Consider the following 14,809-nt stretch of genomic DNA (forward strand, 5'->3'; position numbering starts at 1 on the left):
TAAACAAATTTGGAATGAAGTTTTAGTTATCTGTAAGAATAATAGGGTGTTTATGGTAGGGGATTTTAACTTTCAAAACATTGACTGGAACTGATATAGTGTTAAGGGTTTAGATGGAGAGGAATTTGTTAAGCATCTATAAGAAAATTTTCTGATTCAGTATGTGGATGTACCTACAAGAGAAGGTGCAAAATTTGACCTACTCTTGGGAAATAAGGCAGGGCAGGTGACTGAGGTGTCAGTGGGGGAGCACTTTGGGGCCAGAGACCATAATTCCATTAGTTTTAAAATGGTGATGGAAACAGATAGACCAGATCTAAAAGTTGAAGTTCTAAATTGGAGGAAGGTCAATTTTGACAGTGTGAGACAAGAACTTTCAAAAGCTGATTGGGGGCAGATGTTCAAGGTTAAGGGATGGCTGGAAAATGGGAAGCCTTCAGTAATGAGATAACTAAAGTCCAGAGAAAGTATATTCCAGAAAGGAAAGGATGGTAGGGATATGGAATGATGGATGATGAAAGAAATTGAGGGTTTGATTAAGAAGAAGAAGGAAGCATATGTCAAGTATAGACAGGAATCCTTAGAAGAGTATAAAGGCAGTAGGAGTATACTTAAGAGGGAAAGCAGGAGGGTAAAAGGGGGACATGAGATAGCTTTGGCAAATAGGGTTAAGGAGAATCCAAACGGTTTTTACAAATACATTAAGGACAAAAGGGAAACTAGGGAGAGAATAGGCCCCCTCAAAGGTCAGTAAGACGGCCGTTGTGTGGAGCCCAAGAGGTAGGGTTTTGTATTGGTGTTTACTGTGGAAAAGGAAATGGAAATAGAGAAATAGCTGGTGACATCTTGAAAAATGTCCAAGTTACAGAGGAGGAAGAGCTGGATGTCTTGAAATGCATAAAAGTGGATACGTCCCCAGGACCTGATCAGGTGTAACCTAGAACTCTGTGGAAAGCTAGGGATGTGATTGCTGGGCCACTTGCTGAGATATTTATATCATCGTTAGTCACAGGTGAGGCGGTGGAAGACTGGAGGTTGGCTAACATGGTGCCACTACTTAAGAAAGGTGGTAAGGATAAGCCAGGGAACTATAGAACAGTGAGTCTGGTGTCTGTGGTAGGCAAACTGTTGGAGGGAATCCTGAGGGACAGGATGTACATGTATTTGGAAAGGGAAAGTCTGATTAGGGATAGTCAGCCTGGCTTTGTGCGTGGGAAATCATGTCTCACAAACTTGATTGAGTTTTTTGAAGAAGTAACAAAGAGGATTGATGAGGGCAGAGCAGTAGACATAATCTATATGTACATGAGTAAGGTGTTCGACAAGGTTTCCCATGGGAGACTGGTTAGCAAGGTTAGATGTCATGGAATACTGGGAGAACTAGCCATTTGGATACAGAACTGGCTCAAAGGTAGAAGTCAGAGGGTGGTGGTGGAGGGTTGTTTTTCGGACTGGAGGCCTGTGACCAGTAGAGTGCCACAAGGATCGGTGCTGGTTCCACTACTTTTCATGATTTATATAAATGATTTCGATGTGAGCATAAGAGGTATAATTAGTAAGTTTGCAGATGACACTGAAATTGGAGGTGTAGCGGACAGCAAAAAAGGTTACCTCAGATTACAACGGGGTCTTGATCAGATGGCCCAATGGGATGGCAAGTGGCAGATGGAGTTTAATGTAGATAAGTGTGAGGTGCTGCATTTTGGGAAAGCAAATCTTAGCAGGACTTATACACTTAATGGTAAGGTTCTAGGGAGTGTTGCTGAACAAGGATACCTTGGAGTGGAGGCTCATAGCTCCTTGAAAGTAGAGTCACAGGTAGATAGCATAGTGAAGAAGGCATTTGGTATGGTTTCCTTTACTGGTCAGAGTATTGAGTACAGGAGTTGGGAGGTCATGTGGCTGTACAGGACATTGGTTAGGCCACTTCTGTAATATTGCATGCAATTCTTGTCTCCTTCCTATTGGAATGATGTTATGAAACTTGAAAAGGTAAATAGATAAGGTCTTATCCCCAGTGTGGGTGAGTCCTGAACTAGAGGGCATAGGTTTAGGGTGAAATGGGAAAGATATAAAAGAGACCTAAGGGGCAACTTTTTCGCAGAGAGTGTGGTGCGTGTATGGAATGAGCTGCCAGAGGAAGTGGTGGAGATTAGTACAATTACATCATTGAAAAGGCATCTGGATAGATACATGAATAGGAAGCGTTTAGAGGGATATGGGCCCGGTGCTGGCAGGGGAACTAGATTGGATTGGGATACTTCGTTAACATGGACAAGTTGGACCAAAGGATCTTTTTCTATGCTGTACAACTCTTTGTATCTATGACTGTATTTCCATAATTTATCTTACACACTTCGCTATTCATCCTAAAACCATTCTTTTGGCTAACTCCAAGTTGTGGCATAGTTTTTGGAGGATTTGTTGCCATGAGATCTAGCAAGTTGTCTCATCCAAATTTAACTGATTAATTACTTGCCATACCCTTATGACAACTCTCATGTCCAACTTTCACCCCACCTTACCATGTACCTGGATCAATTCACCAGTCAGTGGAATTCGCTAGCGTTTCTTTTGCCTGTGCTATCTTTAAAATCAAGTTGAACACACAGACAAACACTGTCAGTTCAGAGCTGCATTGCATGCTTGCTGACATTTGCCCTGTATTTTGCTGACAGGGAAAATTATGAGTGCCCCGCTTTGCAGGCAGGGTCCTGGAGGCCTTGCTGAAGAGTATAGTCCTGATGTAGGACTTCCCCTTTTCCCAGGACCAGCAATGGCAGCCACAACATCAGTACCAACGTGCCCCAAGATTGCCACTTGGATTTATATAGTCACAGCTGTCTGAAGCAAAGCCTGACACTATAGGAAGAAAGTCAATGCATTTTTTCACTTCATTAGTGTAAGTACCACTATTTTCTTTCTGATACCTCACCCTATTTCTGCCATTCAACCCACCTCCCATCAAGGCCTATGCTCCACCACTCTCATAATTGCTGCAACATCTTCCCAATTGCTCTCACCCATCCCAAGCCCAAACTGACAGCACTAAGCCTGAATGCCCTTTACACAGCTCACCTGCACCAACAGTTTTAGTTATGCCATCCATTACCATCTTCTGTAATATCTGCCATTCTCTCATTCCATGAAGAAATCTGCTCAGAATAAGGCAGAAAGAGTCAAGACAGATAGTAGGCTGCCCGACATGCATCTCATTACCGCTTAAGAGCAGCTTGATAATGATTGTCCTGAGCTATGCCCAGACTGCTATCAGAAGCTGTTCTTATTTATGGAAACCACTGAGGTGAGGCTACCCCTCTTCATTGATTGAGGCCTGCTGACAACTATAATAAACTTTCTGGCATTTTGTTCTGCACTAAAAGGTTTTGCAAGACATCAGTGTTAAGAGCCTGATATCTCTGGCTGAAGGAGTAATGTGCAAACAGGCAGGGCTTCTATGAGCATCAAGATTGTGCCACTGTGATTGAGCATTTTGATAGCAAGTGAACAATTGAGAAATGCAGACTGGTCCTTTCCACGATCTGGGTGTATGTCTCTGAGCTCACAGTGTCCTTGCTTCAGCATTACAATGATAGTTGCAGGTCAGCCTGAGGTGCAGCATTGAAGTACAGAACTATTCTGGAAGTTGATTAGAAATATAGCTGGAGGGTTCTCAGACACTGGCAATGACAGATGCCAATGTCTGAGGTCATAGCTGCATGTGGCCAGCGCCCATTGCGCATTCTGAAATGTGGCTGGTTTCTAACATGGCGATCATTTGGAGCAAGCAGTGAGCTGAATGTACCCAGGTGCTCACTCTGGTTTCCTTGTCACGTTTTGTAGATGTCCAGCTTCTTTGGTGACTTTGGTGAAATGTGAATCTGAATATTAATACGTAAATTGTGCCAATAACAGAGTAGTTGAACAAATGTTAGTCCCTGTCAATTGACACTTACTGTAACCTCAATTAATCTCACCACATCACTTGGGAAAAGCATGAAAGATGGAATGAAATGATGTCAGTATCAAAATGGGACTCACTACACTTATCACCCATTTCTGTCACATGTCTTGCTATAGCCCATGTCGCTCAGACTCCTATAAGTTTTCACCTTATGTCTCTTAACTGTTGGTGGTGAATAAAAAAAAGATCACTTTATTAAAGACTAATATATTAGATATCAGTTGACCAGTCTCCAAATGATTTCTCATTCCTTTAGTTTATTTAGTGCCTGTTACACTCTTAGCTAATTAGCAGCTGCTATAAAATGATTTAAGTTCAGTTATGTTACCTGCTGAAGCATTGCATGAGATTTGTTACATTAAAGGTGATTTCAACAATGCAGAGCATCCACTCACGAATTCTTCTGTTAAAAATAAATAAGCAAATGTGTGAGAATTAGCTACTGATCTCCACAACTACCATATAAGTTTTTATGTTTTTAATGGGTTAATGCTGTGGTGTGCTTAAATACTACCCAAAATGATTATGCCATTTAACTTGGATGTGGGAAAAGCTTTGGATCTAGAAGGAGCTAGACCTACTGTCTAGGTCTGTCTTATAGTTTTAGTAACAATTTACCAATATAGCTTATAGTCAAGTCAGCATTGTCCCAGAGGACCACATGGCTGCTCTCAACTTGTGGTGAATTTAACCTGAGGGTGTCCATGTCTCAGGTAAGGAGCGAGGTTGAGAAGATTGGATCTTCATGGTAACCCCAACCATAACTTATACCTGATTGTTAGTGTACAATAAACATTGTATGTTTAAGATAAGAGCCTCTTATCATTAGTTTACCAAACGGTTTTCCTCGGTAACAATAGATGAATAAGTCCTTTAAAGCCAAACCTAAAAGAAAGATAGGGGCAACAAATCTACCTAATGCCTCTTTCACCAAGGAACTTGTAGTGACAGTCCATTATAGAGCAAAGTAAGCTGTGCTATGGTTTTGGGTGAGCTTTGAAGAAATGGTCTGACAGCTTTACGAGAGTTACCACTAGAGATAGTCAACAGCTGGAAGAGTGGAACATTCAACAAACTGCAAAAGAGAAGATTGTGGCAAGATTCTACAAGGCAGAATCTTTGGTTGCTTGTGAAAAAATGTTTCAGACCTGATAAGACATGGAAAGCAGTAAATGTGAGTGAGAATCTCTAAAGTTCTGGAACACTAGCTACTCCTAGGCAGTTACATATTGGGTCAGGTGTTGGTGATCTGTGGGAGCAATGCCCAATTAAAGTTCAGCTGGCCAGTGAACAGATCTCATAGGCTCCCTGAGTAAAGTTTGAAATCACTGGTGGGGAAGGCAATAGCTTTAGAAAATTACATAGATACCACTGGAAAAGCTATAAGTAAACAATACACTTCTAACTCAGATCAAGTATTGCCAATCTAGCAGGGAATGCCCACAAAGGTACGATTGCAACAGGAGAGATCAAGAGCAACAGAAGCAATTAAAAGTTAGATTGCAGACCTGGGGACATTTCAAAGTCAGAATTAAAATGATAAAGAGGCAAGATAGAAACCTAAGCAGGTAGTGTCTAATGGAATAAGAAAACTAGGAGACTACTGAAGCTGCAGAAATCCATTATTTATGTTGGAGTAAAAGTGGGAAGAATTTGGGACTCATCCAGAAACAAAAACATAAGGTGACAGAGATTATTAGTAGCGCTGGAGTCAGTACAAATCATTGAGAAAATCTATAAATCAGTATATGATTCATCTTATAGAGTTGCAAAGAGAAGAATTCATTTGGCAAAGCTTGAAGAGAACAGGTTGTCTTTGATGTCAGAGACTGCAGGATTCATTCAGGAGTGACATTTAAAACAACAAACTGGTCCTTAAAGCTACAGACAACAGGGATTCATTTAGTAAAGCATTCCAAGAGTACAGAAATTTTTAACAAGTTGTGAATTTTTTGCATTTCACTTTTGGAAAATAGGAATCATCTTTTATTTTATTATTCATTCGTGGGATGTGGCATTTCTGGTCCCTAGGTGCCCTTGAGAAGGTAGTGGTGAGCTGCTTTTTTGAGCCGCTGCAACCCATGTGCTGTAGGTTGATCCACAATTTTGTGAGGGAGGGAATTCCAGGATTTTGACCCAACAATGCAGAAACTTCACTGAAGTTCATTACATGTAACAAAGGAACTATTACTCCTGTAGCAGTAATATAATGAGACTTTTCGGTGTTTACAGTGCCACAACACAGTCTGATTTTAAAAGTGAGAATATACCGCCTTTAATTTTGAAAGTTTTCCCCAGAATTGTGACTCTTGAACTTAGATCTCCATATGTGTCATATGTTTTATTTCCAACTGGATTAATAATATTCATTTAGATGTAATTCAATTGCCACTTCAGAGACTTAAGGGTTACAGAACTGAGAAAATGCTGAATTATACGAGTTGCTGTTTTAATGTACTTTTATTGGAGGTGGAGATAGCAGCTCAGGAACAGTAAATAGATGATGGTGTTTCCAGGCTAAGGGATCTGCTCGAGAATTTTTCTGTGCAATCAGCGAAATAGATCTGGAGGATATACAAATATAAGACATAGGAGCTGAAGAAAGCCCACCAAGTTTGCTCTGTCATTCAATGAGAGCACAGCTAGTCTGATAACCCTCAACACTACTTTCTTGCCTTTCCCCCATAAATCTTGATTTCATTTAATGATTAGAAATCTGTGCCTTAGCCTCGAGTATACTTAACAATCCAGCCTCCATAACCCACTGCAGTAAAGAATTACACAGATTCATTATGCTCAAAAACAATTTAAAAATTCCTCCTCATCTCCATCTTAAATGGATTAACCCTTACTCTGAGATTATGATCTCTGATCCTCAACTCTTCCACAAGAGGAAAAAACCGATAAAATCATAATCTATAGGAACAAAAGCAGACCGTTCAGCGCATTGAGTCTGCTCGATCATTCAATGAGATCATGACTGATCTGATCATTCTCAACTCTACATTCCTGCCTTTTCAGCAAAACTGATGATTCCTTTACTGATTAAAAAAATGTCTATCTCGCTCTTGAATGTACTTAAAACCCAGCCTCTATGGTCTTAGGTGGTGAAGCATTCTGCAAATTCACTAGCCTTTGAAAGAGTAAATTCCTCCTTATCTCTATCTTAAAAGGGTGACTTCTATTCTGAGATCATGCCCTCTGGTCCGACAGTCTCCCATAAGCTTTCTGCATGTAATCTGTCAATATTGTCTGTTTTAATAAGGTCTCCTCTCATTCTTTTAAACTCCAATGAATATGGGCCCAACCTACCCAATCTCTCCTTATAAGTAAGTCCCTCTGTAAGTCCCTCCTTTGGATTGCCTCCAATGCAAGTATATCTTTCCTTAGAGAAGGGGAACAAAACTGTGCACAGTATTTCAGCTGTGGTCTGACTACTGCCATGTATAGATGCAGCAAGGCTTCTTTATTTTCATACTCTAGTCCCTTTGAAATAAAGGCCAAATTCTATTTTCCTACCCTATTACCTGCTGAACATGTATGCTAAGTTCTGACATTTTTACATGAGCATTCCCAATTCCTTCTGTGCTACAGTTTTCTGCAGTTTATCTCTATTTAAATAATATCAGTTCCTCTATTATTCTTTTCAAAGTGCATAACCTCACATTTTCACACATTATATTCAATCTGACAATTTTTTTACCTACTAACTTAACCTGCCTGTATCCCACCATAGACTCCATGTCATTCTCACTTCTTGCCTATTTTTTTGCCACATCCAAACTTTGCTATTGTACATTCACTTTCCTCACCCAAGTCACTAATTGTGGTCCCAACACTGATCCCTATGGCACAACACATCACTAGCAATGGTTGCCAGTCTGAAAATGACCCCCTTATCCTCTCTGTCTTCTGTTGGTTAAACAATACTTTATCCATGCTAATATACTACCTCCAACACTTTGACTTTGTAAAGCAGCCTAACATGTAGTATCTTAGCAAATACCTTCTGCAAATCTAGATGTTTGGCATCCACTGCTTCCCCTATATTTATTCTGCTTGTTAATTCCTCAAAAAGTTCTAACATGTTTGTCAGGTATGATTTCTCCTTCATGAAGCCATACAGACTCTGCTTTACCATATTTATAAATGTTCTGCTAATATATCTTTTATAAAAGACTTTAACATTTTTCCAATAGCAAATGTTAGTCTGACTGTCAATCAGTTACTTGATTTTTGTATTTTCTTTTTAAACATGATTGGCAGTTTTCCAATCCTCTGAGACTTTTTTTCAGAATCTAAAGATTCTTGGAAGGTTATTACCAGTGCATCCACTATCTCTTTTAATATCTGAGGGTGTATCTCATCAGGTCCAGGGGACGTTCATCCCCATTAGTTTCCTTAGCAATGTTTCTCTAGTGATAGTAATTGTATTTATTTCCATTCTTACTTGATCATTTAATACATCTGGAATACTGTTAGTCTGTTATTATCTCTTGTGAAGAATAATGTTAAATGTTTATTCAACTCCTCTGCCATTTCCTAGTTTCCTTGGCCATGTTTATTGACACCACACACATGTATGCTTTGGCTGGCTTAAATTAGTGCATGTGCAAATAATTGGCTTTGCCTTTAAACTTGGTGCAGCTGTGAACCAGAGAAGAGTGGGCTAAAACAAAGTTAGAAACATCTAAGTTACATTTAATCTTGTACCTCCTCGAGGCAGAAAACACTTTCCCCAAGCAGACCTTTTGTGAATACTCACCTATGACATAGCTGCAATGCTTCCATTCTTTATGGTTTAACCATGGCAGTGATTGTAATGTAAGACAAATACTAGTCAAGAGGTCCCAATGCTATCTGCTCTGAGCAGCTGCTCTCTGGAAAGTTATGAGTTGACAAAAATTAGCTTTTTTTTCTGCTCCTTCTTCCTCTTCTTTGTTCCAGCTACCCAAAAATAATTTCAAAATTTCTCATTTCAACTCAACAAGCACAGAATTCTCCACCAAGGTCCAGTTCATATTCATCTTTGTGGGCTGGCTAGCTCTAATCAGTGACACAATATCTCATATCTCTGATACTAATAGATCCTGATGTTCTGATCCTAACCATAACTTGTATTTATTTAGCCTTCTAGATTTTAGGATTTTGTGATCACAGTTACCTAATATAGGCAATCAACAATTAGCAACTAATTTTCTGATAGTCTGTTAAGAAGCAACAGTTTAGATATGATCCATTTGATAATTAAATAAAGTATACAACCTGACAACTGGGAATGGTTCACTGATGCTACAGGACCAATAGGCTGTTGGCATAGAATGGTTCAGTGTTGTTAAAGTGGTGGAGGGGCCAGATCCTGCTCTCTAGTTGAGGTGAAACTCTTCCCTCAGTTTTTCCCCTTTCCTCTGGTCCATCTTTCATTTATGTGGTGAAGACTGTTCAATGAAGATTGTTTTCTGGAGACCACCTGATTAGAACTTCTGTCTATAAGATCTGCTTGATGAGAACCCCTCTGCCCTGAGCACTTATCGTCATATCATATTTCTGGGGCGAGGTAGCTTACACTATGTTAATCAATTGTTTGAACCCTTTTGTCCAATGGCTATGGGTCAGTCACTTGTGATGTTGGATGGTCACTGACCTCTTGCTTGCATGCCTTCACCTGAAGGTCCATTTTCATTCCTTCTAAGAATAAAACCCTCTTATCTTTGAAAACAATACACTGATAGTAGGATGTTTTTGGTGCTAAATAAATTGTTGACATTAGTTCAATTGGCATCATGACCTCTGTGTTTTTCATGATTCTTTTCTTTGTTTTCAAATGCTATAATTTTGGAAGGTTAATTACTTTTAAGCGCTGTTAGATTAAGTCTTATGTTACATAGTAACTACTAGGAAAATTCAATTTTTAAGAGACTACAATATTCAACAGCACCTTTAGTATAAAAAAAATCCTAGGTACTTCAAGGTAGATTTATGTATTAAAACAAAATCTGAGCTATATAAGCAGCTATTAGTAATAACTCAATTTTTCTTGTATTCTGTAACTCACTATTGGCATGGTAGAAGGATAACTCAATGGACCATGATTTATTTCTCTCCAGCAACTCCCATTTTGAGATTGAATATTATTAATATTATTGGTGAAGGTATGCAAGTGCAAATGAACTATTTGTGGTTTACTTAACACTTAGTCTTGAAAGGTTGTCTTGCGAAGCTGAGGTCACTTATTTGCCTTGATTGTACTTTGCTTATTTTTTACTGTTTGTCCTGCTCAGATCTTTCTCACTTTGGTATTCAAAGATCTAACTGATGAGTACTTCTGCAAAATATCAATTCATGTTTTCTTCTCTTTCAAATGATGCAGGCATTGTACAATGCTGGACAGTTTAAACATTTCTGATTGTTCACCATATGATAGTCACTGATGTGCATGATTATATTTTTGTGGTCAGGTAGTATTTGAATTTTAATTGGGTGGAAACTATCTCCTTTCTGGGAAACTGTAGAGTTAATGTAAACATCCCTGATGCCAACAAGGTGACAGCATATAAAAGCTGGCTTCCTGTTCAACTGGTACACCCATTTCACAAGGAAACTGATTAAAATATTACTGAAACTGAATAAAATCTAATAAGTTTCAGTTCACTGAGACATAATCTTCACTTTGATGAGAATTGGCATCCATGACCTAGATGTTTGTAGGTTTTTGTGCAGCATATGTCACCAACTCTGTGGAATCTCATAGATTATAATGTTTTGAGAAATTAAAATGTTTACAGTTGGCACAAAGACTATTTAGAACCCAAGTGCCAGCAGGAAAATAAAAATAAGTGAAAAAACATTTAGAAAATTGCAGAATTGTACTTCCTTTATTGACTATCCTTGCCAAGAGATCTTTAAGAACATCTAAGTACAATTTACATATATTCTGCTATACATCAGACCATCCTCAATCCTCACATTATTTTCTATCTCTAAACTGAATAATTTTAATAAATAATAAATAATCTTTAATTGTAATTTTCCCTGCCATTTGTCCTAAATTGTTTGGAACAAAGTTCTGGTACAATGTGGGTATAGTTTGAATTCCTGCCCATTTTTCACCCCTGAACACTGGAATAGAACGGGCAGTTATGAGTTGAAAGTTCAGGATTTGGTGAAACATTAATGCGATAACATTTAAATGCTGTTAATTAAATGATGGCTCAGTGGTTAGCGCCGCTGTCTCATGGCAACATGGAACTGAGTTCAATTCTACCCTCAGGCAATGGTTTTACACATTCTCCCTATGTCTGCGTGGGTTTCCTCCCACAGTCTAAAGATGTGTAGGTTAGGTGGATTGGCCATGGGGATAGGGTAGGGAGGTGGGTCTGGTTGTAATGTTCTTCGGAGAGTGGTTGTGGACTCATTGGGCTGGGTGGCTTGCTTCCACACTGTACAGATTCTGTAAAACATCTGGTGATGCCAAGATTGTGATTATCCTACAAACAATTCAGACTTGGGCACTTTTGAAAGGGCCTTCAAATATTTTGGATTGTCTTTTAAATAAATAGTTTTAACTGGTGAGAGATTTTGTATATTCCAAATAATTCCATTATTTCTCAAAATATGATGCAGAATTTTGCAGTACGATGCTTGAAATTTGATGCATAGTCTGTCATGAACTTATAATGAAATCAGAGTGCTGGAAATACTCAACAGATCGAGCAACGCGTATGAGGAGAGAAACAATTGAGTTGAATATCATCTTCAGAACCGAATTCAGGCTGAAATTTGATAGGTTTTATGCACTTGAAAGGGATAGAAGAACAATAGGAAAAATCTGGGATAAAGTAGACAGTGAGAGAGATTAAAGATAAAAATGTCATCAGACAAAATGCCAAGAGAGTGGCAAGGATGTGGCAAAGAGGCAACATATTTGTTCAATGTAAGTGTACATGTCAGAATAATGAACAGCTGTGTCTGAAAACAAAGAAATAAAGAACAAAATTCAAACTGAAATTGTTGAACTCAGTTTTGAGTTCAGGAGTCTGGTAAAGTGCCTAACTGCAAGAAGAGGTGTTGTTCTTTGAGCTTGTGTTGAAATTCAATGGAACACTGCGACAGGGTGAGAAGAGAATTGTAGTGTGAAAGTGTGAATTAAAATGGAAAACAACTGGACAGTCAGTCATGCTGGCAGATTGGCCAAAGGTGTAATGCAAAGTGTCATTCAATCAGTGGTTGGTCTGACCCATGAAAGGGAGACCTGTGCATTGAACAATAAATACATGAAATTGCAGCCTCATGTATAAGGAAAGTTTGGGACCTTGGACAGTGAGGACAGCAGTGGTGAAAAGGCAGTTGTTACCTACTGTAATTGATGGGAAGGTGCAGTGGGTAAAATGCAATATATCTGATGTGATTAAGGAATGTAACAAGATGTTGTGGAGGAAATGGTCAGTTTAGAATACTAGGAGGGGAGGAGGAAGTGTGTTTGGTGGTGGCAACATATTGGAGGTGGTGAAAATGGCAGAGGGTAACCCTTGGAATTTTGAGGCTGATGAGTTGGGAAGGGAGGACCAAGGTAACCTAATCACTATTCTGGGAGGGAAAGGGAGAGGACAGAAGTGCAGGAAATGGATCAGTCATAGTTGACAGCTTTATTTACCACAATGGGAAAAGTCCACCATTGAGGAAAAGATTGTGGCAGATTCATTGCAAGCGGGATAGGGAGACCTAGTGATAATTTTGTGCAGTCATACTTATAAATACTGTTGAAATCTTAGCATCTGATCAAAAAGAATTTATAATGAACCTCCATTCCTTGTCCTTTCATTTCATTCCCATAATGCCTCTAATCTAATTACAAAAAAATGACCAAATTTTAAAAAAATATCTGCATTAAGGGAGAGGAGCTGCATATAATGAAATTTTTTTTCAGGAATTTGAGCTTGTTTAAAATTTGCTGCAGTTTAGTTCAAATATTTACCACTTTTTCTCTCAAGAATGTTCAGAGCACTGTCATATATTTTCAAAGTTAAAAAGGATTTGGAAGGAAGTGAGAGTGGAAATTACATTGGAACTGGATACAATCATATAGTTTTCCCTAGACTTAGTGGAAGTGCCAGAAGACTGGAACCATGAATTATGAACCAGTAAGTTGGGGAAGCTTCAAGAAACAACTGTTCAGTGTAGAATTGGGAGCTACATGGAAAGGTGGAATGATTTGAAGGAATCAGCATGGATTTCTAAAGGGAAAAGCATGTTTAGCTAATTTGTTTGAATTTTGGAGAGCTCAATGTGGGTAACACTGCTGATGTGGTGTATGTGGACATTCAGGAGGGGTTTCACACAATGCCAAATAAAAGGTGAGTGAGGAAAGTTATAATTCATAAAATAAATGTGGACATGGATAAAAACTGGGTCAGTGATGGAAAACACTAAGGGTAATAGTTAATGGATATTTTTCAGGCAAAAGGAAGGTTTGTAGTGGAGTTATAGAGTGATATAGCACAGAAACAGAACTCTAAACCCTTCCTATTCATGTACTAATCCAGGTGCCTTTTAAATGATGAAATTGTAACATCACTCTGGCAGCTCATTTCATACATGCACCACACTCTACATGAAATTATTACTTCTCAGGTCTTTTAAAAATCTTTCCCCTCTCACTTTAACACAATATTCTCTTGTTTGGACTTCCCCAAACCCAGGAAAAAAATCCTTGGCCCTTCATCCTATCTATGCCTCTCATGATTTTAAACCCTCTGTAAGTTTACCCCTCAGACTCCAATGCTCCAGGGAAAAAAAGTCCAAGTCTATTCAGCCTCTTCCTATATCTCAAACCTTCCAAAATGCAACATTCTTGTAAATCTTTTTTCCAGCTCTCAAATTAACAACATCCTTCCTACATCAGTGATCAGGATTCTATGCAGTATTCCAAAAGTGACCTCCTGTACAGCTGCAACATGACATCCAACCTCTGTACTCAATGTTATGACCAATGAAGTCACTATCCTATCTATCTGTGAAGATCTATGAACCTGCACCACAAGGACTCTTTTTTCAGCTACACTCCCCAGGGCTGTACCAGTAAGCGCATAAGTCCTACCCTGGTTTGCCTTACCAAAGTGCAACACCTCACATTTATCTGAATTAAACTCCATTTGCCACTCCTCAGCTCATTGGCCCATCTCATAAGGTCCCATTGTATTATAAGATAATCACCACCCATCTTGATGTCATTTGCAAATGTACTAACCATATCTCCTATATTCACATCCAAATCATTTATATAGATGATGAATAGCAGAGGACCCAGCACTGATGCTTGGGGCACAACGCTGGTCACATGTCTCCAGTCTTAAAAAACAGCCCTTCTCCACCACGCTCTATCTCCTAACTTCAAGCTAAATTTGCATTCAATTGTTTAGCTCCCCCTGGATCCCATGTCATCTACCCTTACTAGCTAGACTACCATGCGGAGCATTGTTGAATGCTTTGCTGAAGTCCATACAGATAATGTCTACCACTCTGCCTTCATCCACCTTCTTTGTCACTTCTTCAAAAAACTCAATCAAGTTAGTGAGACATCAATTTCAGTAGTGGTTGGTATTAGAACCCTTGCTTTTCATGATATATGTTATTGATTCATATTTTGGTATGCAGGAGACAATTTCAAAGTTTGCAGATAATACAAAACTTGGAAGAATTTTAAGCTGTGAGGAGGTCAGTGTAGAATTCCAGAAGAACATGGATCAGTTGGTGGTCTGGGCAGATAAGTGGCAGATGAATTTCAATCTAGAGAAGCGTTAAGTGATATATTTTGGTAGGAATAACATTAAAATACAATATATAATA

The sequence above is a fragment of the Chiloscyllium punctatum genome, chromosome 20 (assembly GCF_047496795.1).
Source record: "Chiloscyllium punctatum isolate Juve2018m chromosome 20, sChiPun1.3, whole genome shotgun sequence".
In the NCBI taxonomy this organism is placed as follows: domain Eukaryota; kingdom Metazoa; phylum Chordata; class Chondrichthyes; order Orectolobiformes; family Hemiscylliidae; genus Chiloscyllium; species Chiloscyllium punctatum.